The sequence below is a fragment of the Grammomys surdaster genome, unplaced genomic scaffold (assembly GCF_004785775.1).
Source record: "Grammomys surdaster isolate TR1022 unplaced genomic scaffold, NIH_TR_1.0 183, whole genome shotgun sequence".
NCBI classification, from domain to species: Eukaryota; Metazoa; Chordata; class Mammalia; order Rodentia; family Muridae; genus Grammomys; species Grammomys surdaster.
This window is the reverse complement of record NW_021604628.1, coordinates 1,699,282-1,726,181: the sequence shown is the minus strand read 5'-3', so window position 1 is coordinate 1,726,181 and position 26,900 is coordinate 1,699,282. Positions and strand designations below refer to the sequence as shown.

The following is a 26,900-nucleotide window of genomic DNA, read 5'->3' as shown; positions in this document are numbered from 1 at the left end:
GCAGAGAGAGTCACGGACGGGACAGTCTATGGACTGTAGGTTCATCACCTGAGCACGTCCATAGACTTCCCATTTAGTGCTGCCTTCTCCAGCGTCTACCAAACGCCTGCGGTGTGACAGGGTGTGGATGGGTGAGTGTGGATGGGTGAGTGTGGATGGGTGAGTGTACGCCCTTCACACTGACTGTGTTTGTGCTCCTACATCGAGATGACGACACTGTTTCTCATTTTACACACATTAACTACAGAATTTTTCCCTAAGTTGATGTTTACCTTGTGCATTTGGCTTTCTGTTATGTATTTGGTCCTTATTCCTTTTTTTTTTTTTTTTTTGTGATCTTGACACGAACTAGAGTCACTGGGAAGTAATTGAGGAATTGCCTCCATCACATTGGCCCATGGCCATGTCTGTGGGATATTGTTTTGATTCATGATTCATGAGGAGGGCCCAGCCTACTGTGCTTGTTGCTGTCATGGGCAGGTGCTTCTGGGAGGTGGGAGAAACTGAGAAGCTATGGAGCATGCAAGTAGGCAGGGTTCCTCCATGTCTGCTTCAGTGGCTGCCTTGGAATTAATGCTCGAGCTCCTGCCCTGCCTTCCCTCAGTGATGGCCTGTGAGCTGTAAACTGAAATAAGCCCTTGCCTCCTCAGGTTGGTTTTGGTCAGTGTATTATTACAGCAACAGAAAGGACACCGAGTCAGTGTGAATAGTGTGTGTAGAGGATTCCAGTGTGGGCTGGTACTGCCAGGGAAGCAAATACTCTGCTCCTTGTTTCTAGAGAGTTTACGGAAAGTTTAGTAAAGTGTGCAAAGCCCAAGGATAGAAACTGTAAGCTTAACCATAGAAACCATAGATGGAGTGGACTCGGGGCTCAGGGCTGTTTGAGGAGGGACATTAGGTCCTCTGTGTCATATGTACTGAGGATTTCTAACGTATAGCATAGATGTTAGTATTTTTTTTCTAATAGGAAGTTGAAAGAGGTTGTTTCTTTCCTCTGTCAAGATATTAAGTGTTTACTGGGCAGTGGTGGTGCACGCCTTTAGAGGCAGGCAGATCTCTGTGAGTTTGAGGCCAGCCTGGTCTACAGAGATAGTTCCAAGACAGCCAGGGCTACAGAGAAACCCTGTCTTTAAAAAAAAAAAAAAAGAAAAAGATATTAAGTACTAACTGTTTCTCCAGATTCTGTGTGAAGTGTTAGGCAGGACCTTTGTTCACTGTTCTGGCCGCCTAGGACTGGTTGTAAATCGGTAGGGTGAATGTACGTACGTGTATGTTGTTAGGAGGGGGAGGATGCCTGATTCTTCAAATGTTCAGATCATACTGATAAGAACAGTCTATTGAGAACTTGAAGTTAAATTTATCAGCTCTTTGTATGCGAGGGGCCCCTGACGAGTACAGACGTGTTTAGGTTTTTTTCTTTGCAATCCAATTTGTAATTTGGTGGAGGAGACAGCGCAATTAGAGAGAGAAAATAGACTGCACAGGAATATGTTCAGGCTGCATAAATATTGATTGCAGGCTAGGTACTTTGCTTGTTGAGTGGGTAAGTATGCAGTTTTGATTTCAGTTCATAAGCCTTTGTAATCTTTCAGAATTATAACAAGTCTGGGACTAGAGTTGTAGCTTAGTTGGGAGAGGCCTTTGCAGGACATTTCAGATCGAGTCTGTGATGGAGGCTCTGATGCTTGTCTGGCAAGCACGGAACCCTGAGTTTAATACTACATAAGCTGGGCATGATGGCACACAAACTGCCCACAGCTGTAATCCTAGCACTGGACAGCGAAGGCGGGAGGCTCAGAGGTTCACGGTCATCTCCAGCTACATAGTGAGCGATGTGAAGTCAGCCTGGGATGTGCGAGGCCTTGTCAAAATTAAAAAAAAAAAAAAGCCATAAATCTATCTGGTCATAATCTCCTGGGCTACCTTTTGCATCTGAATATGAGACACAGAAATATTCCAGAGGTCTCTGTCCTCGTAGTTCATGATATGGAAGGTCTACCTAGTACGTTAGCCAGCTTTCCTTTAGTAAGTATTTGAGACAATCCAGCTTAGTAAGAGAGAAGGTTTGTTTTCCCTTATAGTTTTGGAGCTTTATGTCCATGATTGGCCAGTGCATTACTTTTAGGCCTGTGGTGTGTGTTTGGGTTGGGGAAGCACGTCATGGCTAGAGAGTCCGAAGGTTCCACAGTCACCTTTGAGGGCATGGTCCCGATGACAGAAAACCTCCCCCTGGGCTCCACCTCCTGAAGGTAGGCACTCCTGTCTCCTGCTAATCACAGACTAGGCACCAAGCTGCAGTGCATGGACCTTGGGAGGATATTTCAAATCCAAGATGTAGCACTCAAAGAAGGAGGGTGCTAGTTACAGTTTGGATCCTAAGTGTTGCCTAGGTCCTGTTAATGATAATGGCACTCTCAGAAGATGCAGCACATTTAGGAGCTGGACCTACTGGGAGGAGTTAGGCTATTTGGACATTGTAGAAGATATTTGGGGTCCCATCCTGATCCTGTTAGCCTCTCTGCTTCCTAGCCACTGCCTTCTGCCATGACGCACTACTTCAGAACAGGTTAGAAAGGCAGCGGACCAGCCACTGGTGGATGAAGACTTCTTTCAACGTCTCAGGCGTTTGTCAGTGATAGAAAGCTGACTAGTATAAGGGCCATTAACAGCGAGAAGCCACATAGTGAGTGGCAGTGTTGTGTGAAGCCCTTTCTGTGTGTTCTTTAACTGTAATGATCTTGAAAACCTGACAACTATCCCATTTGTACTAATGAGCCAAGTGAGGTCCGGAACGGGGAGCAATTTGTCTCTAGTCTGTAGCTAGGGAGGGATGGCATTGCGCTGCACCCTAGGCTGGGACTCTTAATTCCAAGGCTTTTTCTAGTTAATGTCAACTCCTGGTTTCAACATCAATGTGGGGTCCTAGCATGTGAATGTCCTGATGGACACTCACACACGCACACACAAATATACACACGCACATACACAGGCACTTCTGCAGATGATACAAAAATTGTTAGAACAGGTCAGAATCTTAGAAAATACTTAAATGCTTGAGGGTAATTTGATAACATATTTAAGGTTAGAGAGGAAAGGCAAAGGCCATGTGCTGACTATCCTATGAACAAGTGCTGTTTTTTGAATGCTATATTTTACGTAAGCATTTGGTTTTCTTTATAAACAGCTACAACATGTTCTTGAGAAAGAACTCTAGCTTTCCAAGCTCATCAGTAGCAAGTACATTCAGAACTTAACAGCATTTTTCATTGTGGTGGTTTGAATGAGAACGGCCCTCATAGGCTCTTAGGTTTAAATGCTTGGTCCTCAGTTGATGGAACTGTTAGGGAGTGTGGCTTTGTTGGAGGAAGTGTGCCACTGGGGCTGGCTGGTCTTTGAGTTTACAGAAGCCCACACCATTACCAGTTAGTACTCTTGTTTGCATCCTGCCTGTGGATGTGAGCTCCAGCTACCGCTCCAGTGCCATGGCTGCCTGTCTTCTGCCATGCTCCCTGCTGGAATGGTCGTGGGCTCACCTTCTGAGACTGTCAGCCCCAGGAAACTCTTTCTTTTATAAGTTGTCTCTTCACAGCATGAGAACAGTGACCAAGACATCCTTGAAGTCTTACCCAAGCATCAAGGTACTTGAGATTTAGTAGCTAATCTCTCTGCTGTCTACATCCCTTGTTCCTTCCATTGAAATGTTTAAGTCTTTTCACCAAACAAACTCATTCTAATTATGGTATAATTCCGTTATTTTGATTTGGTTCATTCCTGGCATTTTGACTGAGTCACTCTTATTCATCCTATTTTCTACATTCCTGGAAATACAGACTGTAATTATTTTTTTGTAAAAGTCAGTTTCATCTAACTTCACAATAAATATTTGTACAGAAATTATATTTCTGCAAATGCGCTAGCTACTAAATACCATACCAGTACCTAATGCAGTCTAAGAAAGCAAATTTAGTTGTTTCAAACAACACACTTTTTTTCTCAGTTACTGTGGGTCAGGGACTCAAAAATAGCCTAGCTGGGTATTGTAGCTCAGAGAGCCTGAGTTTCAGTTTGGCTTTTGAAGTGCTGTGGCCTTTGTCCAAAGGCTCAGATAGGCTGGAAGATGAGTGTTGGGCAGAGGCCTTACACCGTGCATGGGGGCTGCTTGAGGATCTGTCAGGGTCACTTGGCTTCATCCAGAGACACTGATGAAAGAGTGGGGAAGAACCCACACATCTGCTCGTCCTGTTTGAATATCAGTGCTGCCTCTGTTTTCTTTCGATTACAGCTGAATCACTGAGTCCAGTCCCCACTTAAGACAGCAGTTAGGCCCCACCTATTTTGGAAGGAGGAATCAAAAATGTGTGGATATCTTTTTAAAGTGGACAAATTTTATGCAATCATAGGACATTTCTCCAGAGGAAGCCATTTCATCAGCTGAGATTGTCTCTGTTAGACACATGCAGTCATTTTTCTGACTCGTGTGTTCACAGCATGGGAGAAATGATTACTGAAGCATTAGAAAATCATTAGGTGAGTTTCTGTAACTGGAAGGGTTGTGGATTCCTTGAAGTTTTCTATTTGTCTCATTAGTGTAACTGCAGATGTGCCTAGAACACTTTCTTTTAGGCATTCTTTTTATGGGAGGACAAGAAGCCAGAATGACAGGGTCTTACTGTGTAGACCAGAGAAGTCTCCAATGTATATAGCTATGCTTCTGTAAGATCAGTCCACCCGCCTCTGCCTCCTGACTGCTGCGGTTAAAGGTGTGCACCACCACCTGGCACACCTAAAGCTTTTAATCTTTTAAAATATAGCCACCTGGTTTGTCCCAGTTAGTTTTGCTGTCAATTTGACACATCTGGAAGTGCAAACCTCACTTGAGTAACTGCCTCGATTGGATTGGCTTGTGGGCATGTCTGTTGGGCTAATTGTTGCATGAGGATCCAGTCCACCGTGGGCAATGCCATTTCTTCCTGTCATGGCTTCCTGGGTGATGAACTGTTAAGTGTAAGATGAAGTAAATCCTTCCCTTCGCTAGGTTGCTTTTGGTCAGTGTTTTATCACAGTAACAAGAAGTAAACTGGGTAATGTCATTGGCCTTATAAGTTTCCTGAAAAAAACAAAACAAAACAAAACAAAACACAAGAAGAGTGCTTCCTCAGCCCGTCTTCAGGCATGCTTACCTGAGTCTTCGGGTGTCTGCTTGGCTCATCCGTGACTACCACGTCTGAAAACAAAGCTGCTCAAACTTTCACCTGCCAGCTTAGCATCCTTCAGTCTTTCCTGAGTCAGTTGTTGACGAGGTTGTTGCCAAATTAGGGCTTACTATGTCATCGTTCTTTTTATACTTGTAATTATTTTCTCCATTATCTAATTAGTTACCACTCCGTGAGTCTGTGGCTGGATTTGTAGATTTTTTTTAAAAATGTGTCATCATTTAAAATTATCCCAGATTTGGCTAATAGGAATCTTTTCAAGTTGGTGCTGTGCCTTGTGCCTTTCTGGCTTGTTCCCATGATTCTTGGATGTCCTCTTTATTTCCTTGTTTAAGATAGTTTAGGTCTGTCTCATATTTTCCTTACTCTTGTCTCGGAATCAAATTTTTCTCCAAAGAATCCTAGCACATTCAGAAGCAATATCCGGGTGTTAGGGTATGACCATAACTACTGGACGACATTGCTTCTAGGCTCTCTGAACAAAGACAGACAGAGAGAGAGAGAGAGAGAGAGAGAGAGAGAGAGAGGGAATATATGAATGTGAGGGGCAGGGAGAGAGGGAGAGATCTATGTGCTATATACTCTCGGGTCTAACCCTGTACTACTGGGTTTATTGTACTGATTTGTTTTTCATAGATGTGACTCCTTCCTCCTTTTCCAAAGTGCTGGTTCCCTGCTCTACCACTGACAGCTTCCCACTCATTTTCACACTGCTAAATGTAGCGAAGAAGTAAGTGTGAAATTGCTGACTTGTACCTGTGAGAAGAAACTCATGTACTAGAGGGCAGTATTCTTCGCCAGCGTTAGCTTGTGGGTTGTGGTCCAGATACCGTGTTCAAAGGTTGCGGTGTTAACTCTCCTCTCAGCCCTTCCTTCCGTGTGCCTGTGGTGTCCATTCCGAATGCAGGTTGGTATTTTGGTTGTACTACATGCTGGGCTCCACTTTTGCTCATTTTATTGTCTTTTTTTTTTTTTTTTTGGTCTGTGCAAATCATTAACATGGTTCCACAAATGTCTGTTTATAAAGAACTGTCACTGTCCTCTGACCTTTCCACGTGGTTCTTTGTCTTTGCCAGTAGATGACAAGTGCTTTTTATCTATCAAGACAGTGAGTGATCTTGCAGGTGCCCCACAAACACTTTATTCTAGGGTGTGTGCATTAGGACTTGCTGAGGCACGTGGTATTTGAAACTTGAGTCTTAGTAGGTGGTAGCACACTGTTTTCCATGGTAATCCTTGTGTTCTGAGCCTGGTGCCATCAGTGTGAGCTGCACTGAGGAGACTGACACTAGCTACCGTCTGCTGTACCTCGCTGACGTGCTAGAGGTGAAAGGCAGAGCAGTGGGGAAATGATCCCTTGGCAATATCTCAGCTTTGTCAGCTTCCTCCTCCTCCTCCTCATTGTCATCATCATCATTAGTTTTGTTTTCAGACAGGGTTTCTCTGTGTAGCCCTGGCTGTCATGGATCTCACTCTGTAGACCAGGCTGGCCTCGAACTCAGATCCACCTGCCTCTGCCTCCTGAGTCCTGGGACTAAAGGTGTGCGCCATCACCTCCCAGCTCTCATTAACTATTTTAAAATCACTTTTGCAGCAGGTAAGAATTTTGTTCAAAATCCAAAGAGTATACAAGTTGAGATTAAGTGTGTAATCCTTACCCCATATTACAGTTCCTGTTTCTTGTGTTGTCACTGGTTCATTGATTCACTCAACAGACACTCATCAAGTGCCTCTTTAAAGCCAGGCACACCTCTGGTATGTGGAGTCATAGACTGAACAAATCAGGCCAAGAGCTGTATTGTGGAGCACCTGTGCTGTCAGGGGGAGTGTGGCTGGCGATAGCCTCAGCAGGTCAGGGTGCCTGCTGCCAAGCTCCACAGCCTGCATTTGATTCCTAGTACTCACATGGTAGAAGAGAAGTGACTCCCAAAAGATGTCTTCTGACATCCAAGTACATGTCATGTCCCATTTCTAAATAAGGAGATAACCAAGAAGAGGCAAAAATTAAATTTCATAGGTCTGTAGACGTAGCTTAGTGGTAGAAACTTGCTTATTATCGTGTTTGAAGACATAGGTTACATCCCTATCACTAAGGAAAAAAAAAAGGCCTTATCCATCTTAAGAAATAGCCCATATAAATACAGCATGCTTTGATGTTTTTAAAGAAAACTAAAGGTAAGAAAGGGTTCTATTGTGAGTCCTCATGCATCATCATTATGTCATTATTGTCAGTATTCTCCTTGCGCCCCTCTTCCCTGCTCTCATCATGCCCCTCCCTCCTCTGGTTAGCTTCTTCTTTCCCAGGTTACCCCCACCTCTGTCTTCCTATTGTGTTTTTCCCTGTGGTATTTCCCACCTTCCTTAAGATCTCTTCCTGTCCTCTCTCTACTCCATTTCCAGTTGTATGACCTATAAATATGTCCGTGCACACACATACATGACATGTAATTTTAAGTTTAGATTATGCACATAAGAGGAAAAATGCAGCGTTTGTCTTCCTGAGTCTTGCTTATTTTGTTTAACAGGATTTCCAGTTGTATCCATTTTCCTGCAAATGCTATGGCTTCATTCTTTAGGGCTGCATAAAATTCCACTGTGTGTATGTACCACATTTTCTCCTGTTTATGGACATGTAGACTGGCCCTGTTTCTGTCTGCTGTGAATAGCACAGCTGGGTTCTTGGGTGTGCACTCTCTGGATGTGAAGACTTCTTTGGGTGTACACCTTGAGTTCTATAGCTCGGTAATATGGCTATTTTATTTTGAGAAGCTTCCATATTGATTTTCGTTGTGGCTATACAAGTTGACATCAGCAGTGACGAATGGTTTCCTTCTTCCCATTCCAGATTCTCACCTGTAATTTCTGTTATTTGTTTTCTTGATGATTCCGGTAAGGTAGATGCTCAAAGTATTAACTTCCCTGATGACTAAAGATGATGAACATTTTATAAAAATCTTCATTGGTAGTTCTTATTTTTTCTCTTAAGACCGACCTGTCTGTTCAGTTTGTTAGCCCATTTATTGGTTGGTTAGATGATCTTCGTGTTTAAATTTTGGAGTTCTTTTTATATCCTGAATACTAATCCTTTGATGTATAGTTGGCAAAGGCTTTTTTTTCCTTATTCTGTAGGCTTTCTCTTCATTCTGATGGTTATGTCCTTTGCTGTGCAGAAGCTTTTAATTTAATGTAACCTCAGTTGTCACTTGGTATGCTATTGGAGTCTCGTTTGGAAAGTCTTAGCTCACCTCTCACTGTGTGTTCCTCTACCAGCTTCAGGTCTTACATTAAGGTTTTTGATTTATTTTAAATTGATTTTTGTGGCAGATGAAAGATGTATCCATTTTCATTCTTCTACATGTGGAAATGTAATTTTCCTTTCGTACAGAGGTTTGGCGTGGTGGTTTGAATGAGGCTGGCCGCCATCATATACATGCGTGGTTAGTTCCTAGTTGGTGAGCCTTCAGGGAAGAATTAGGAAAGGTGTGACCTTGTTGGAGGAGGTGCACTGGTTGGGAGGCCTTTGAGGTTTCAAAGGCTCAGACCAGGCCCTGTCTGTCTGTCTGTCTGTCTGTACCTGTCTGTCTCTGATTCTGTGTCTCTGTCTATGTCTTTCCCTGTCTGACTGCTGCCATGTTCCCCACCATGATGATAGTGGACTAAGCCTCTGAAGCTGTGACCAAGATAAGAGTTGCTGTGAGTTGCTGGTGTCTCTTCATAGCAGTAAAACACTAAGACATTGGTTTTTCACAATGTTTGTTTGTGACAACTCAGAAACATTTAGGTGGCTGTCACTGTGTTGATTTATTTAGGTAACTGTAAGAGGAGCAATTAAAAAAATATAAAGGAGTAAAAGTACGTTTAAAATGGCTCAGTGCTTAAGAGCACCGACTGCTCTTCCAGAGGTCCTGAGTCTAATTCCCAGCAACCACCTGGTGGCTCAACCATCTGTAATGGGGTCTGATGCCCTCCTCTGATGTGTCTGAGGACAGCGACAGTGGACTTATATACATTAAATAAATACATAAATCTTTAAAAAAATCCACTACAGCAAAATCAAAATACTACTAAATGTGGAGAAGAGGGGAAGGGAGGAAAGTCAGGGCAACACAGAAACTAATGAAAAAGAACAAATACTGTCTAGAAATGGAAAAAAGTAAACTAAATTAGATGAAAGGGAATAACAAAAAAACTTAAAAACTTTTACCAAATATAACACAGTAAACATTATGCTAATCATGTAGGAAAAAAAAACAGATAACATGGGGGAAGTGGGAATATAGCAAAGCTGCTTTCTGAGAACTCAGAAAAAATCCAGATCACACGGGGGAAGTGGGGCTAGCAAAGCTGCTTTCTGAGCCTCAGACGTGGAGGCTGCCCGTTGGTATATACATGGAAGGGGTGAGGTCAGCTGACTGTCTGGACTCTTGCTCTCTGCCTTCCTCCCTTGCTCTGTGTACTCTGTAGGTGTTCATTGTCTTTCAGAGTTGTCTTCACAGTGGTTGCTTCCCTTCTTTGCACAGCAGGGGCCTCTGCTGGCCACACCTAGCTTTGCATCCTGTAGGCTAAGCAGCTTTCTGAGACTTCCGAGCACTGGTCCCTTGTTTGGCTACTTTAGTTGAAGAACGTCTCCCAGGTTCATTGGGAGTAAGAAGGCAACCTCTGTACTAAGATCAGTAGGAGCCCAGCGGTACCTACATGCTCCAAGGCCTCCTGGGTATTAACAGTCACCTTGTTAGAGGGATGCCACTATCAGTTTTGGGTACGGCCACAGCAGCAAAAGATAGGTGGCCCCAGAATCTGATCCATCCTTTAGCCTTAGGCTCAGAGAGATGAAGCTTCAGGGTAATTCTCAGTTGCTGAGATCTGTTCTGGCCACCATGGTTGGTTCTGTCTCCTCCTGTGCACTTCCTACCTTGTGCTAGAGTTTCCTGCCACCTTTACTCGTCAGCTTGTCAGGGTTCAGCCCTCTGACTCTTCACAACTGCTGCTCTGGGGTCCTCAACAGAGGCTAAGGTGAGGCAAATCGAGGCTTTCTATTTTGGGTGTCCTGGGTGGCTTGGCTTCTGCCCTCTAAGGGATACGATGGGATTTCTCCTGCTGTCGACTTGTAAGTGGAACCCTTGTCTCACCAACACAAGTGGATCTCAGGCTTGTGGAGGGAGGACTTGTGGGCTTGTCCTTTTGTAAAAGGCTGTATAGCTCAGTGTCTTCTCTGAACAGCTTTGGTTTCGTTCTTTCACTGTCTGCCTGGATCTCTAACGCTCTACCTCTGTTCTGTCTTTAGGGTAAATTCTTTACTCTGACTCTCTCCTTCGCCAGCTCACACAGAGGCAGCCACCAGTCTGTCTTTCCCAGAAGTTCTAGGTTTAGTTTCTTTTCTTGTTTTGTTTATTTCTGAGACAGGATCTTAGGTGTCTCAGGCTGGCCTCAGATCCATTGTGTAACTGACCGAACCCTCCTGCTTTTTCCTCCTTCCTGTTTCTCTATTCTGTTGCATCCTGGAAGATTTCCGTATCTGTACAGTAACTGTCTATAGGTTACCATGCCAGGGTATTGAGTTTTTCTTTTTTAACTACAGATTCTTACAGGTTTTCTAAATAAGCTAATTTTGATTATGAGAAAACATGTAATGTTATGATTTTAAATCCCTGATTTCTCTCACCAGCCCCTTGCTTTGTCAGCTGCCACCATTGCTAGGCATCTCCATCTGCATCCAAAGCACCTCCAGAAGAGCATCCTTCCATTTCTGTAATTGTTGTTGTACTTGGTATTCTGGTGAAAATATTTGTAAAAGCCCACTGCTGCGGTCGAAGGGAATGCGTATGAGCAGAGAGAGAGGGCCAGGTAGGTAACAGGATGTAACCATAACTCTTGGTTCTGGAATAAAGTAAGAGAGGCCGAGCCTCCCCAGAGAGGAGGCTAGGGGTGTGCTGGGTGTGACTGTCCTCCAAGCCAAGCAGCCAAGCATCTTGGGAAATTCAGCTGTGCTGGCTGTGAAAGGCGTTGTCTTGCCACATGACACAGGTGTAGAGGATCAAGCCTGTCCCAGGGATGGACAATTACCTCTGTAGACTAAGCAGGTTACCTTTCTCACCAGCTGGAGGCAGAGATGCTGGAGGCAGAGATGCTGGAGCCACCCTCAGTAGCCAGGTGTGGTGGATGGAGAGGCCACAGCTAGCTATAGCCACAGTGCCCACCCAGAGATCCAGCAGGTGCAGCAGGGGAGAATGGGGGCGGTGTCTCATTCCTTCTTGGCAGAGAGCCAGGTGGCCCCACCAAGTTCACCAGGATGAGAAACTCAAGGCAGGCTCTGAGGAAGGGTGTGGAAGTGGAAAGACTCAGAAAGACTGGAAAACTAAGTTAGGCCTTCCTTCGTATTCATATGCTGCTGTACCAAACACGCTCTGTGGAGGGAGGGACAGTTGACGCTAATGGATGAAGTCTTTTCATGTCTTGTTAGGCTTTACTATATTCGAGTTTAGTATCTTCACTGTGGACGTTTTCTTCTATTGCCTCACACTGGAAACATGAGAGTGGGCTTTGAAAGCTCCCCAGCAAGGTAATCGCCACAGGCCTACGAGTTTGGATCAGTATTCTGACCCTCATCTGTATAAAGGTTTGTTACATGTGGATAGCATAGCACAGTCTTCTGAGTGTTTTGCAGATTTGGAGATTCATTAAAGAGTGCACCTGCAGAAGCAAGCTTGGGGGATTAGTTTTCAAAGGTTACAAAGGCCAGGTGTTGCTGTGGCATTCTTGGGAGATTAAGTTGGGTAAGTCACATTCACTGAGGTGATTGGGAAAAGTTTGCAATAGCACAATAGCCTGAACCTGTGGTGCTTTGAATATGCTTGGCCTAGGGAGTGGCACTATTAAGAGGAGTGGGTGTTGGAGTAGGTGGCCTTGCTGAAGTAGGTGTGTCCTTTTTGGAGGAAGTGTGTCACTATGGGAGTTGGGCTTTGAGACCTTCCTCCTAGCCACGTGGGAGCCAGTCTCCTAGCTGCCTTTGGAACAAGAGATGGAACTCTCAGCTCCTCCTGCACCATGCCTGCCTGGATGCTGCCATGTTCCCGCCTTGTAATGGACTGAACCTCTGAACCTGTAAGCCAGCCCCAATCAAATGTTGTCCTTATAAGAGTTGCCTTGGTCATGGTGTCTGTTCACAGCGGTAGAAGCCTAACTAAGGCAAGCTCACAAAGGTAAAAGCTGCTGCTCTGAGAGGTGGGAGTCCCAGTGCTGGAAGTGAAAGCTAGAACTTTCCGTAGGAGTTGGAGGCCACAGAGGCCATGAAAAGCCCGTCCAACAGTAAAGGCTACTGCCCATGTTGTTGAGTGCATTCCAGAACTGAGTTGTAGACCCTGTTGCTGAAGAGGTTAGATGCTTTGGTTCAGAGCTTGAAGAGACAGCTAAGTGTGGACTGCCAGTGTCTGCTCTCCGTGGGTCAGCTCCTCTAGTGACTGAAGGCTCAAAGCCCTCGTTAGCTGTGGAGCCTGCATGCGCCTGTGGGAAGTGCTAGGTGAGGTGTGCCAGCCTATGCAGCAGTGAGGAGTTACGGACAGACTCGGTTTTCTGTGTACTTATGGCCTATGCATTGGAGAAAGTCACACTCAGTACTGGGTAGAAAAACCCCTGTGACCAGAAAGCCATAGGCTGCAGTGGAGAAGACACTTCTACTGGCTAATGGACACAGTCCCTAAGGTGCTTCTCCACACTGTGTTTACAATTACAGGTTGTGACTAAAGGCTGGACCTAAGTTAGGTATTTGTTCATGTGCCCTTTTCTGTCCTTGCTTCGCTTCAGTTTTGGAGTAGGAGATGTACCCCCTCGGTTTGCCAGCACGCACTTTCTTGATCCAGGAATGAGGAAAGGCATGAAGGTTTGGTATCTCACTAGAGCTGGAGGAGAATATCAGACATCTGTCGCCACTTTCCAGCCTCCGGAACTCTTGTGGAAGAGGGGTGCAAAGAGAATATAAGCCAGAGGGAAGGGCGGGGAGTCCAGCTGTGCCCACTTGTAAAAGTGTCACCTCAGCTGGGCTTGTCGACTCTGCATCTCCTCATGGAGGTTAGGAGGGGGTGACGTCCTCACCCAAGCTGCTCCCTACTACCTGTCTTAAGTACACATGCCCTCTGGGAGGGGCGAGGGGATGTAGGCTGGGGACTAGGGTGGAGACTGTCCCAGCAGCTGTGTGGGATGCTTTATTCTTGGCTGCACACTAAGACGCTGTGACTTAGAGAAGAGTTTGTTGGGCTTACAGTTTCAGAGGGTGAGTCCCTGATCATCGTGGTGGGAGTAGTACCTGAGAAAACTCAAGTCTGACCCACCGGTGAACATGAGAGATGGAAGGGGATGGTGAGAGAGTAGGAGCATGCAGAGATCTCAAAGCTCACGCCCAGTGGTTACCTTCTTCAAGGTCAAAACCCCTCATCTCCCCAAACAGTTTGACCAGCATTTGGATCAAGCACTCAAATCCATGCCCCTGTAGAGGCGATTCGCACTCAGTTCCCGGCACTGTTAACTCTGCTCTGGGCACTCTTCAGTCCTGTGGGAGAGTCACTGGGGAGATGGCACGGGCTGCTTGATTCCAGAGCTCTGGGGAATTGTTAGGGAAGTGTCATGTGGAGGAATAACACAGTTAAGCTTCACTTTGTGTTGCTCATTCTGCAAAGTAGAAACAGGCTTGAGAATAAAATAAAATGAAACAGGAAGCAGGAAGCTAGTTGGGAAGCCACCGAAGCAGTCTTGAGATGTTTGAAATCTGACTAAAAGTTATAAAGCAGATGTGTTACTTTTGCTGTTGCTGTGACTGATACTGGACAAAAGGCTATTTAAGGAGAGAAGTTTTTAGTTTGGCTCACAGTGTGAGTGTGTAGTGTAGTGTGGTGTGGAGGCAGGAGATGGAGGCTGTGCATTCTTTCCTAGGTAGATCAGGAAGCAGAGGGTCCCAGAGTTAAACTAGCCTTCACTTCTTTCCCTTTTTTATTCATTCCTAGACTTTGACCATGGGATGGTACTGCCCCATGTTCAGGGTGAGTCCTCTTGCTTCAGTTCAGACTCTCTGGCAACACCTTCACAGACGTAGCCAGGGTTAGCTCATTAAGGCTGTAAGCACTTGCGGAGCTAAAGTAGTTAGTGATGCTATCCACCGCAGTGGCATAGGTGGGGTGAGCACACACATATTTAATGATAACGCACTAGTTAGGAGGAGGTGTGGGATCAGGGAGGCGTTGTCAGAGGCTTCTCACAGGGCTTAGTTTGTGGTTGCACCAGGCGTTATGAAGAAGGCCACTGCAGGCAAAGGCCCTTTTATGGAGTTCAGTGTTGAGTAGTGAGAGATTGTGGTGCCGGGAGGGACGTGTGCTGGGATGGTACTGCAGGCGTGTGAGCTGGTCCAGGGGAGGCGAGTTCAGGAGGGTCTGAGCCCCACAGAGGTAAGGAGTTCTGGAGGACCTGGAGGACAGGCCGCTCTGCAGACAGAACTCTTAAAGAGGAAGTAGTGACAGAAGAGAAGAAGGGGGTAAAAGAACCAAGAGGAGAGGGTCACAGAGGTTAGGGGAGCATTACAGAGTCAGTGCTGCAGGAAAACCAGAAAAGCTGGAAATGACATTTCTAAAACTTACTTCTCCTTCCCTTACTCCAGGTACAGCCTCTGAGCAGCTGTGAACTTGGACATCTCTCTCTCTTTTTCTTTTCTTCTTTTAAAAAAAGCTGTTTAAAAACTCAACTGTAGTGCGTGTGTGTGTGTGTGTGTGTGTGTGTATGTGTGTGCGTGCGCACTCACCTGTATGGAAGCCGAAGGGAGACTTCGTATATCTTAGTCTATCCCCTTCAGCAGTGGATCTCGGCCTTCCTAACACTGTGACCCTTTAATACAGTTCCTCATGACGTGTTCCCCAACCATAAACTTATTTTCATTGCTTCTTCAGAACTGTCATTTTGCTGCTGTTGTGAATCGTAATGTAAACACCTGATATGTGACCCCCAAAGGGATCACGACCCACAGGCCGAGAGCCACTGTTTTAGACAGTCTTTGACTGAACCTAGAGCTCACTGTTTAATAATAATACCAGGCTGGCTAGACAGTGAGTCCCAGGGATCTACCCGTCTCCGTGCCCCACACCCCGGTGCTGGTTTGCAGACGTGCACTGCCAAGCCTGGCTTTTATGTGGGTGGGTGTATCGAGGGGTCCAGCAGTTTCCAATGAATGTCATGTCCCTGGTACCCTGTTATGATTATTTCTCCTTGTCTTATTGCCCGGGTATCAGTGAGTTCTTATTTTGTTTGGGCTAATAAGGGAATTTCCCCCTTTTCAGTGAATTAATAACTTAATACTGACATTGTCAGGTTGTGCAGACTCAATAATTTATTTTCCCATCGTAGAGAGAGTTTCCATTATGTATGCGGCCTTAGAAAACTAGTGCAAAATAAATCAAGTAAATAGATTTGGTGACAGGTCTTTGATCAGTTGTTACTGGCCGCGTGCACATGGGCAGAGAGCCACCTGCAGGATTGTGTGTTATGTAACATTAGTGTGTTATAGGTTAAGTGCTTAGTATTTTTATTAATTTAGGAAGTACTTTGGCATGTGGCCTTTAAAATTACATAATTATATTATCATAAATCTCAATTAAGGCAACAAAACATATTTATTGTGGCCAACTTCACAGCTGGGGTGAAATATTTTATAGCGTGTGTAATGAGCCGCTGGGTGATGGTGACTCTCGGCTCCATCTGAAGAATTTGAGCTGGGACATGAATTAGCAGCTGTAAAGGCCTATGTAATTGTGAAAATTAATTTCAAGGAATAATGTCATGTGTCCTGAGAGAACTTCCTTAATAACTGATAATTGAGGAGGACAATGAAAAAAAATATGGAAGTTGTGAGTTTTCCAGCCTCAAGTCTGTTTTTAAAAAGGCTGTAATAAAGATATAATGCTAATGTGAATCTTCAGAGAGATGCTTCCAACATGATATAATAAAAAGAAGTGAATTGAGCTGGCAGGATGGTTTGGTGTGGTAAGCTTTGCACGTTGCCATTGAACCTGATGACTAGGGTGTGGTCCCTGAGACCACAAAGTGGAGGGAGGACTGGCTCCTGGAAGTCGGCCCCCAACCCCACTAGTGTGCCTTAGCGTTTACTGACCCTCTCCCATTAAATGAATACAGAAACCTAAAAGGAAAAGGTTAACGGATAGCAGGCAGTCAACGGTTATTCTCCTAGATTGGAGTCCGCGTGTTCTCTGGCTGCTAATGCCTACAGTGTTAACCAGGAGACAATGGATGGCATCTTAGAAAGCCCAGCAGTGCCACATCCTGGTTTCCACTGTGAGTTGACCATGTGAGGAGGCTGGACTAGGGCCAACAAAATGAGTTCCTGTGTAGGGGCACGGTAGTTCACCGTTGCTTGGCATTATGCTTGGAGCTGAAAACATTCATAGGTGGAATGGATTTCAGAAAACTTTGTAGGCTCTAGGTCGCCCGGAGCCCCAGCTAATGCTCATTACACTACAGGGGACAGCAGTTGGTTCCTCTGCCTCTGTGTTGTCATGTTTTCTGAGTTACATGGAAACGCTCAGGATGGGGCATCAGACACAGGGGTTTCCAGAGAGCTGTGTCTGTGGCTCTGATTTTGTAAGGATTTAAAAATTCATAGATAAGCTTGAGACCCCCTCATCTGAATTAAGGTTGGCAGGTTCACAGGCCTAGGTTCCAGAAACTAGCTGGCCACCCTAAAATTATTAAAAGAATTAGCCAGGGGGCAAGTCAGCCAAGTTGTTCCGACAAAGAATGGCAGAACTAGTAATACAGGTTGGCGAAGCCACCCTGGGAAGTGACTAAACAGGAGGTAATGTCTAGGTTAAGGTCACATTCCTGAAAAGAATGTATACAGGATGTTACTCACTCTCCAACCTGTTCTGTGACTAGTGGAATAATAGAAACTTTCTGTATACAGGGTGTTACTCACTCCCCACCCTGGTTTGTGACTAGCTGAATAATAGGTTGAAACTTTCCAGCTATTGTTGTAATATGAGTTACTGTTCCCCTTTTTTTTGGCTTCCACTTTCACCCTTTGGTTTGCAGGTTTTCTCCTTTAAATACCCCTTCCTCTCGAGCCTGGGGGTCGACACTCCTCTGTCCGTGTACGGGACACGAGTCTCGACCCAGCGCTGAATTTGAAATATACCTCTTGCCAGGCGGTGGTGGCACACACCTTTAATCCCAGCACTTGGGAGGCAGAGACAGGCGGATTTCTGAGTTCGAGGCCAGCCTGGTCTACAGAGTGAGTTCCAGGACAGCCAGGGCTACACAGAGAAACCCTGTCTCAAAAAACCAACAACAACAACAAAAAAGTTGAAATATACCTCTTGCTAATTGCAACAAGAATCGGTGTCTCGTGGTCTTTGGGTGGACGTAATCTCTTGTGGGATGAGTGGGGCTCTCCTCTCTCAGGGGGGCCTTACAGTTTCAGTCTGTTTAGTTCTCTGTACGCTAAAGTGGGCCTGCTCCCTAGAGTATCTCCCTAGAGTATCTCCTTGCCACTACTCAGAGCATCATTGCCGCCAGTGGTGGTACCTTTGGCCATCTTTTCAGCTCCTGTTAGCGTTGTCCTTTTCTTCATTGTGTACTGGTGGTGGTGGTGGTGGTCACAACAGGAGTAAGTGGTTGAGCTTTCCTTGCATGCTGGGGATAGTGCTTCTCTATTACCTACATTGTGTAGAAGACAAAAGGGAAGTTTAGGCAGTGAGATGGTTCAGCCGGAGTCCTCATATGTAAGATAGTATTTTACCATCTGTGGAGTAAAGTGCAGTGCTGTGTCTTTGCAGTATGATATGATTTAGTGCTTCAAGTGTTTTTCTTTCTTTTTTTCTTTTTTTCCTTTCTTTGTCTTTTTTCTTTTTTTCTTAAAAAGTTTCATTCTTGCAGATTTAGAATTTTGAGATTTTTAATAACCACAGAAGAAATTCATTCACACCTAGTGATTAACAGAATGTAGTGGTGTATTATCTAAACAGGAATCGTGCTGATGTGCCATAATAAACTGTCTATTAGTAAAAAAATACACTTTAGGGCACAGTATTGTATCACAAATTTTACAGAAGTGATACTTTGTAAGAATTTAGTCTAACTAGAGTAACTGTATCTTTTAAATGTAGCACTTAAAAATGTAACAACTCTGTGCATTCTTTTTCTTAAAAAAAATGACCTTGTATGTGTAGAAATGCTGCTTTATTGCTGTTCAAGTGTTTTTCTTTGGACTATCCACACGGCTAGCTCAGTAGCCACGTGTGTTATAAAGGCCACTGTCATTGCAGCTTCAGAGGGACGGGAGTCAGACATTATTAGTTTATAGAGGAGTCAACCAAAGCAGGGATGGGGGCAAAGCCTGTGGAAACGCCAGCAGAACAGACATTGAAAGAGAAAAAGGCAGCAGAGTAACTCATGGTGTGGCCCCAGCTCCAGCTCCTCTTTCCTGACTGGGGTTGAGGTGGAGTTGGGGTAGCAGTGGAGAAGTTTGTTCTCATATCACCCTCAGTTTGCTAAGGTGGCTTTCCCTTTCCAAACGGGGGTGTCTCAGCATGCTTTGTTTGCACTGGCTGCATTCCATAGACACCTTGGAGTAGAGAGGCATTTGTGGGCCACCTACCACTCCAGCAGCTTCTAAGGAAAAGACTTGACAACTCTAGGAGCTGTGGGTGTCTTATATTGAAATGCTGGCTTTTGCTAACAGGGGAGGGAGGTCTCTGGGGAAGGATGGCTAGTTCATCTCCTGCCTTATGAGCTCTAGGTAACCTACACAGTGATGAGAGAGGAATTCTTGGTACTCAAAAATCACTGTCACCTCCTCTTTCAGAATCCCCTATGGCTCTGCTGTGCTTTTAGCTCAGAGTGTGGTAAGCCTTCACAAGTTAGTGAGTGCTAGTTGAGAAGCAGATATCCCTGGAACTGAGTTGTGGGAGTGGCTTCCTTTTCAAATTTCATTCTTTCAGTTTCTTCCCAGAGGCCTCAGCCTACTGTAAAGAAGCACACAGCCCTTCCCCAAAGTAAATGGCACCGATGAGTTAGGAAGAGAACCGGTGGCTTCTGTCCCCATGGTCAGGAGATCAGAGTTTTGTTTGGTGGTGAGGTGCTATGGCTGAGATGGAAGGCTGTGCAGGCTCTGAGGGCTGCTCTGTGCTCATGTCCTACTGCAGTCTCCAGCCTCAGCCAGCAGGGAGCTCTGCACAGTGCTCTGCTGTGCTTAACCCTGTTTGAAAAGAGAGCAGGGAAGTAGTCACTAGCAGCCAGGGCTGACTGAGATTAGGGGAGAGGGAACCACTTTTCCCTTTCACTTAAGAAAATGTGCGTGTGCCTTTGTGTGTATATGCTGTGGATGTGTGGTAGCCAGGGAAATCAGAAGAGGGTGTTGGGTCCCCTGGAGCTAGAGTTACCTGTGGTTGTGAGCTGCCCGATGAGGCCTTTGGGAACCCGAGTCAGTCCTCTGCAAGAGGCAAAGTGCTCTTAACTTCGGAGCCTTCTCTCCAGCCCCAAGGAAAACTTTGTAATTAAAGCATTTAGTTTAATGAAGATATTTAAATTATTTAGATGTCTGCTTTATTCATGTACACATAATCAATTACATTGTGACATTTTCATATATGCATATAATGTATTCTGAACTTACCAGCCCCCCACTTGCCCTTTCTAGTCAGGTTGCAACTCCCCAGGATCTAGTTTCCAGCTTGTTTCTCTTCTGCCTCCTGTGGTTTTGTTTTGCAGATCAGTGAGTTTAATTAGAGTTGTTGGTAGGAGTGTGGCCTTAGTTGAGGAAACTTCTTTTTTCCTAGGAATCATTAGCTGCCTCTACCCTCATGGAGGACAGTAGAGACTGAAAGTCCTTCCCCTGCTAACAACATACCTGTCTGTAAGTGCTTGGAAAGGGTGGGCCTTCTGAGCCCTGCCCTTCTCTAGAGTGGATGATTCCCGGCTCCATCTTGTACAGCTGAGTTAGGATTTTACATTTACATCCTGAGCCGGACAAGGTACGGCACATTTTCATAATTCATTGAATTTGCAGGAAGCAGGTGGTTCTTGTCTTCCAAGAATTGCAACTGGATACATGTAGCTAATTCTTAATTTTTTTTTTTTTTTTTTTTTCGAGACAGGGTTTCTCTGTGTAGCCCTGGCTGTCCTGGAACTCACTCTGTAGACCAGGCTGGCCTCAAACTCAGAAATCCGCCTGCCCCTGCCTCCCAGGTGCTGGGATTAAAGGCGTGTGTCACCACTGCCTGGCCACATGTAGCTGATTCTTAAAAGCCTGTCTTAACTAAACACTGTCAGCACCAGGGTTCTTCTCACCATGGACAGTTGGAAATAACTATTGCCAACATTCATATGCGGCCTGTGTGTGTGTATGTGTATATATGTATATATGCGTGCATGCACATGCTCGTGTGCCACTGTGTGTGTGGAGATCAGGGGACCACTCATGGGAGTTGATTTTCTCCACTGTGTAGGTCCCAGGATCCAACTTGAGTCATTAGGCTTAGTGACAAGTGCCCTTGTCTTTTGAGGCATCTCTCTGTCCCTCTGTATTCCCTTTGGGAAAACAAACAAACTCCTTTTGATAAACTTATCACCTCTTTTGTTGCCCCTTTTTTAAAAGCTTGGTCTATTTGAAAGAGAGACACTTGAATACTACATTGACTTTAAATACAAAGTTTGCCAGTTAAGGCACTCTCCTGTCTATCTGAGGTCCTGCCTTTAACAATGTGTTGTATGTTGTTCAGGTCCCTTTCTTTTTGTTCTTTTATTTTTTGATTTTCCAGACAAGAGTTCCTCTGTGTAGCCCTGGCTGTCCTGGAACTATCTCTGTAGTCCTGCTGGCCTCGATCTGGCTACCTCTGCTTTGCTTCCCTAGCGCTAGGATTAAAGGTGTGCACCTTCAATGTCTAGTTAATTCACTAAGCCTGTATTTAGATATCCATGCCAGTTATCAGAATATGGATTGGGCTAATTAAGAAAATACACACATACAAACATGGTGAATGTCAGTGTCTTTATATAAATATGTACATGCATATGCATGTATGTAAAATAGGTACTAATAAGCTTGTCTGCTTACACAATGAGTCTATTGTCTGAGGCCTGCTCCTGTCATTTACCTGGGTGGTCAGGTCAGAATGTGCTGAGCTAGGGCTGAGTGTGGCTTGGTGAAGAGAGCTTACCTGGGATGTCCAAGTACAAGGCCTTGGGTTTGATCCCCAGCACTACAAAAGCCAAATGAGAAATGTGGAGAGTATTCTATTCTTTTGTCTGTTTATTTTTTGATAAAGAGTCTAATTATGTAGCCTTGGCTAACTTGGAACTCATTACTTAGACCAGACTAGCCTTGAACTCCGAGAGATCTACCTGCCTCTGTTTCTGGAGCACAGAGATCAAAGGTGTGCACCATCGTGTCTGATTGGTTACTCCATTCTCGCTAATGAATGCGTCTCATTTTATTTTTCTCTTGCCATATTGCTGATGTTTTTGTTTCTCCCTAGCCTTTTAAAACTTAGAACTGGTCGCTAGCCTTACAAATTCCTAGAAACAATTGCTGGGCCTAAAAATGTGTCTGTAAACTTCTGATGGTGCGCAGGGCTCAGCCTCAAGAAGCAGTCTGTCCGTCCAGCACTGGGCTTTGCTACACGATGACGTGGTTGCAGTTTTAGACCTTGAAGGACAACAAAATGTAACCTGGTTTATTCTGTCCTCAAGGCAGAGACTTGGAGACGTGAGGGTTTGAGAGGGCGGAGGAGGGGAGGAGAAGGGAGGGTACAGGTGCCTACAGAGACCAGACAGCAGCTTCCTCTGGAGCCAGAGTTGTAAGTTGTGTGGGTGCTGAGAACCAGAGGCAGCTTCTCCAAAGGCTCCCTAACCATTGAGCCATCTTGCCTGCTCCCAGACACATTTTGTACAGGACGCTCCCTCAGCGTTGTCTGTCATGGGCTCTCTTCAGTTGTTGCTCAAACATGTTCCTTTCCTGCCACCAGCTTCTTGACCTTGCCATGCTTTTAAAAATAAAACATCTTCTGCTTAATAGCCATGCAACCCTCCCCCCTTTAAACCCCACGCTGGCCGCGCTGTGTGGGTTACTTTGGGTACTCACTGGTACAGCCGAGGGTCTAGTGTGGCTCTCATTTCGTCAGCAGCAGCTGACTCCACCTGCTTTGCCAAGTAAAACATAAGCTTCTTCATTTGTGAGCCCCGAGAAGGAAGCTGACTGCAGGCATTTGTCACGGCATTTCTGTGATTGTTTCATGGTTGTCACATATATGACGACAGTGTGACAGCATGAGGACCATACAGCTTAACATTATTACCGTTTTTCCCTTAGAAATGACCTTCAGAAATACTCTGCTTATACTGTGTAAGTCATTTCTTTTCTGTGACAGTAGACTTCTCAGGTGCCTGCAGTGTAGACTTCTCTTACAAAGGCATGGTCCTAGTAGGATCTCCTTTGATGGACTCTGAGAACTTGGGTCAGGGCCAGTGAGATGGCTCAGTGGATAAAGGCCCTTGCTGTTACGGTGCGTGACCTGAGTTGGATCTCTGGGACCCGTGTGTGGAAGGAGAGAACCGACTCCTGCCAGTTGATTTGTGGCTTCTGTGTGCCTCTTGTACATGCCCACTCCCCTCACACAAAATAAGTGTAATTAAAAAAAAATTATGTTAGTGACATTCTAAGTTGCTGCTGTAACTGAGCTGGTCATGTATGAAGATTATGACATTAGGTAAGAAATCAACTGGCAAAGTTCTAAGAAACAGATCACCCTTGATAGAGATTTTGATCCTGACAAAAGAAAAAGAATTCAAGATTAGATGTGAATTAAATTTGGTCCATGAATGTTGTTCAGAACAGAAAATAGCAGCCTAATCATAAACTGATCAATTATTCAGTAGTATCTTAAGGCTGTTAGTGCACAGAATACAAAACATCCTTCACTTTTTTGTTATTCTAAAACAGAAGAAAAATTCATTATTCTCATTTTTATAGCCTTTTTTTTTTAATTCTCCCACAGTGTAAGTGAAGGCTGCATATACACAGAAGAGGATCAGAAGGCAGGTTGCACACTTGTTTATCCATGAGGATTTGTGGAAATTTTGGGTAAGACCAAGATTAAAACATTAAAGGGTGACAATTTTATAGGAAACAAATCCGTTTTCCCAGTGGGCTGCAGGAAGCTTTGGACTGAAGCTTTCTTTGCCTAAGGGTTGTCAGTTTCTAGGACAAAAGCTATAGCTTGAGTTAGGGCTGTCTGTCCTCTAGTGCGAGGCACACACATAGTGCAAGGCACACACCCTTCCTGTCTGTCCCCTAGTGCGGGCACACACACAGTGTGAGGCACACACTCAGTGTGTGGAACACCCTTGCCTTGGATCTGGGGAGAGTTCTTGGTGAGTTCCATGCCCCCTCGCTGAGTCAGCTGTCTGTGGGTTTGGTAGCATCTTTTAGACTACACTTACGGATTCTTTTCATTACAGTGGGGAGTGCTAGGTTGGAGTTAGAATGAAGACAAGGCTTACAAAACTAACAAAATTGTATGGGGGCGGGGAGGAAGAAGAACAGACATACAAGTGTAAAGTGTAAACATTTCTTTTAAATTCTGTCGGAGAATAGCATGCATGAATTTATAAATCAGGCTTTAAGGTTAACTGAAATGTTAATCTATTTTATAATTTTACAGAAAATAGTCATGATATTGGGGTATAACAAACTATAGCCAAACTCTGCACAGAAGATCATTTTTATAATCTTCTGTAAATGAAAAGCCAATTTCCTTTACACAGACAATAATGCGGATGTTCACAGAGGCTTTGCTACAAAGAAATTATGCTGGCGCAGTTGATGATTCCGCTGCTTTAATGGGAGTTCATGCTGTAATAACCTTTATTAATTAGGAAACCATATAATTCAAATCTATACAGTAGTGTTATAGCCTCATAATGTGCCAGTGAAGAAATTAAATAGAAATGCCTTGTCCTGTGTTTGAAAATATTATTACAAGTGATAACCTCTGTGTCACTGGTGACTGTCTCATTGTCTGTGGCTTTAGAGGCCTATCTGTGTGTTTCTGCTGTTGGCACTTGGTTCATGCAGTGCTCAGTGGGCTCAGGACCGATGTGGCCGTAGCCCAGGAGAAGGCGCTGATGCAGAAGGACATGCTCCTTAGTGTAAGCAGAGTTGAGTTTCCTACTCTGGTCTTTATTAGAATGTACTCGGGGCTTATTTACATTTGCTATAGATATCTTAGTTAACCCTATAGTGTATAATGACGCATACTTGTATTAACAGTATTCCTAGTGTAGGCTTTACATGGCAGTTCAAATATGAATTGTCTTCTCCCATATTAATAAGTCAAAGGTATGTGTGACCCACCTAAAGATGACATGAAAATGGCTTTTTATTCTTCCCAGCTAGGCGTATTTTACCTGGTGTGAATGGAGTATGTTTCCGTTTCCCAGCACTGGTGCTGTATTAAAAGAGAGCTCAGTCAGCCTTCTGTTGAGTGATGTGCAGATTCAGAGACTAGTTTTTCCCTTGGCAGAGAAGTGGAGGATCAGTGTGATAATTAGTAAGTGGAGATATGTGCATGCTCAAAAGATAATCCCATCCAAGATTTTTGTTAAACAATCTGTTAAGGCTGACTTACGTCTATGAGTATTTACAAACATAGACAGTTGTGGAATACTGTGGCTTTTGAAGGTAGCCTGGGTGTGGGTTCAGTTAAGGCTGACTTACGTCTATGAGTATTTACAAACATAGACAGTTGTGGGATACTGTGGCTTTTGAAGGTAGCCTGGGTGTGGGTTCAGTCTTTGCTCTTGCTATGTAAGCCCCATGTTTCCTGTTGCTCTTCAGTGCTCCTTGTAGAATCAGACTTCCAGAATATCAGGATGAAGGTTACACCTCTAGAGTGGTCGTCGTCTTCAGACTCTTAGTGACAAGAGGAGTGTGCCTCAGAAGCCAGGTGTTCTTCCCGTGAGGAGATAGAGCAGGGTCCTCTGTGAGAATGTTTAAGATGCAGACAGGGCAGAGTTGACTTCCTGAGTGCTATTAATTTAAAGTTTAAGGGATGCTACTTCAAATTACACACCACATGGGTACCAAGAGCAGAAAGAAATTGCTAAGCCATCTGCTTGTAAATGCCATCTCCTTCCCCCAGAGAAAGATCATTTATAGTCTGCAATTAGAGAGCAGAAGGTCTTTTTCCTCATAAAGGCCTTTCAGTCAGGAACTACACCGGGTGGAGAGGGTGTCCCAGGGGAGACTCACACGGGCTCAAGGACTCGGCGTCTCCATCTTGTGGAGCCACTTTGACTGTCTCTTCATGAAATACTGGGAAAGTAGCCTTAATTATAAAAATCAGAGTAGCCTTAAATAAAGCTTGTAAACCATTGCTTGAAAGTGTGCGTTAAATAAGGACATGGGTGTTTAGGCCAGCTTCCTTCTCTCCTCTTTGAGGCATTTAGAACACTGTTGTGTGCTGTATATGATACTCTCACTTCACTGATGGGCTCTGTTTATTATTTTAGTGAGGAAAACTGGGTGTGGGCTTCTTACCGCATAACAAACAGGTAGTAACTGTTGGTGTTTTAGTACTGCTGACAAGCCATATTTTGATTACTGATACTTTGGAAACAATGAAAGTCAACACTAGGGTCCAGGACCCCTCAGTATGTGACTAAGGTACTGAGGAAGGTACATTTCCTAGTTGAGCTGTTTCTGTCCACCCCTACACCAAGCCCTTGTTGCCCCGCCTTTCTGCCCCCCTGAGGGGAAGGTGGGCGGAATGACTGAGTCCCGCCTTGTCTGTGGAAAGCAAGTTCAGGCTGTAGGCCGGTGACCAGGAGTAAGTCAGGTCATACGTGTCTGAGGAAGGCTGCCTTCCGCCTGGGAGAGTCTCATAGGGCTGATCTGAAGTTGGCATGTGTCAGATAGAGACAGTCCCCAGGGCCGGGCTACTTCTCACCAGTGTTACCTAGTTTCCACATGGACTGACCTCAGACTCTTTCCAGCTGGTCTCAACCTTGAATTTCGTATCTTCCAGCTTATACTTAGTTAAGCCACCATGCACGACTTAATTTTGATTTGTAAGAGAGAATTCTTGTATTTACCATTTCTGTCTTAGTTACCAAATCAGATAGGACTGGTTGTGGCAAATTTAAGTTGCTCCCTCATACACCAACCAATTAGTTTTGTAATATTAACAACCAAAAAATTAAAATATGTCTGTATACAAAGAAGTAGGATTGGTATAGAGAAAATCCTTGTTAGGCATTCACGTGAGCATGAGTGGGGGGTTACCGTGGATACGTGTATGTAGGTACTGTATGTACGTGAGCATGAGTGTGGGAGAGCGTGGGGGTTACCGTGGATGTTTGTATGTAGGTACTGGTGTCTATGTCAGAGCAAGCCTATCAGGTGTCCATCTCTATCACTTTGGTTTTATCTTTTGAAGCAGGGTTTTCTCTCAAATTGGAGCTTGTGTTTTTTTGACTAGGCTGGCAGCCAACAACCCTCCACTCCCAAGGTCTTCCTGTCTTGATTAATAACCCTAGGGTTGCGGTGAGACAAGCCCGTGTCTGGTGTCTTATGTGGGTGCTCGTGTCTGAACTCGGGTCATCCTGGTTGCTTAGCAAGCTCTTTTAAACACTGACATCACT

The 26,900-nt window shown here is 44.7% G+C and overlaps 1 protein-coding gene across 2 annotated transcripts in view; it reads left to right on the top strand.

The window, feature by feature from the left end:
* The window catches only part of Btbd9 (BTB domain containing 9), a 354,330-nt gene that overhangs the window by 5,429 nt on the left and 322,001 nt on the right, over positions 1 to 26,900 (top strand). Inside the window, exon 2 of one of the 2 annotated variants that reach the window (XM_028767911.1) lies at positions 23,255 to 23,340. The exons of the other annotated variant lie outside the window; for it this stretch is intronic. The gene's annotated coding sequence lies outside the window, so the exon portion shown is untranslated. The remainder of the gene's footprint in view (positions 1 to 23,254; positions 23,341 to 26,900) is intronic. 2 annotated transcript variants of the gene reach the window in all.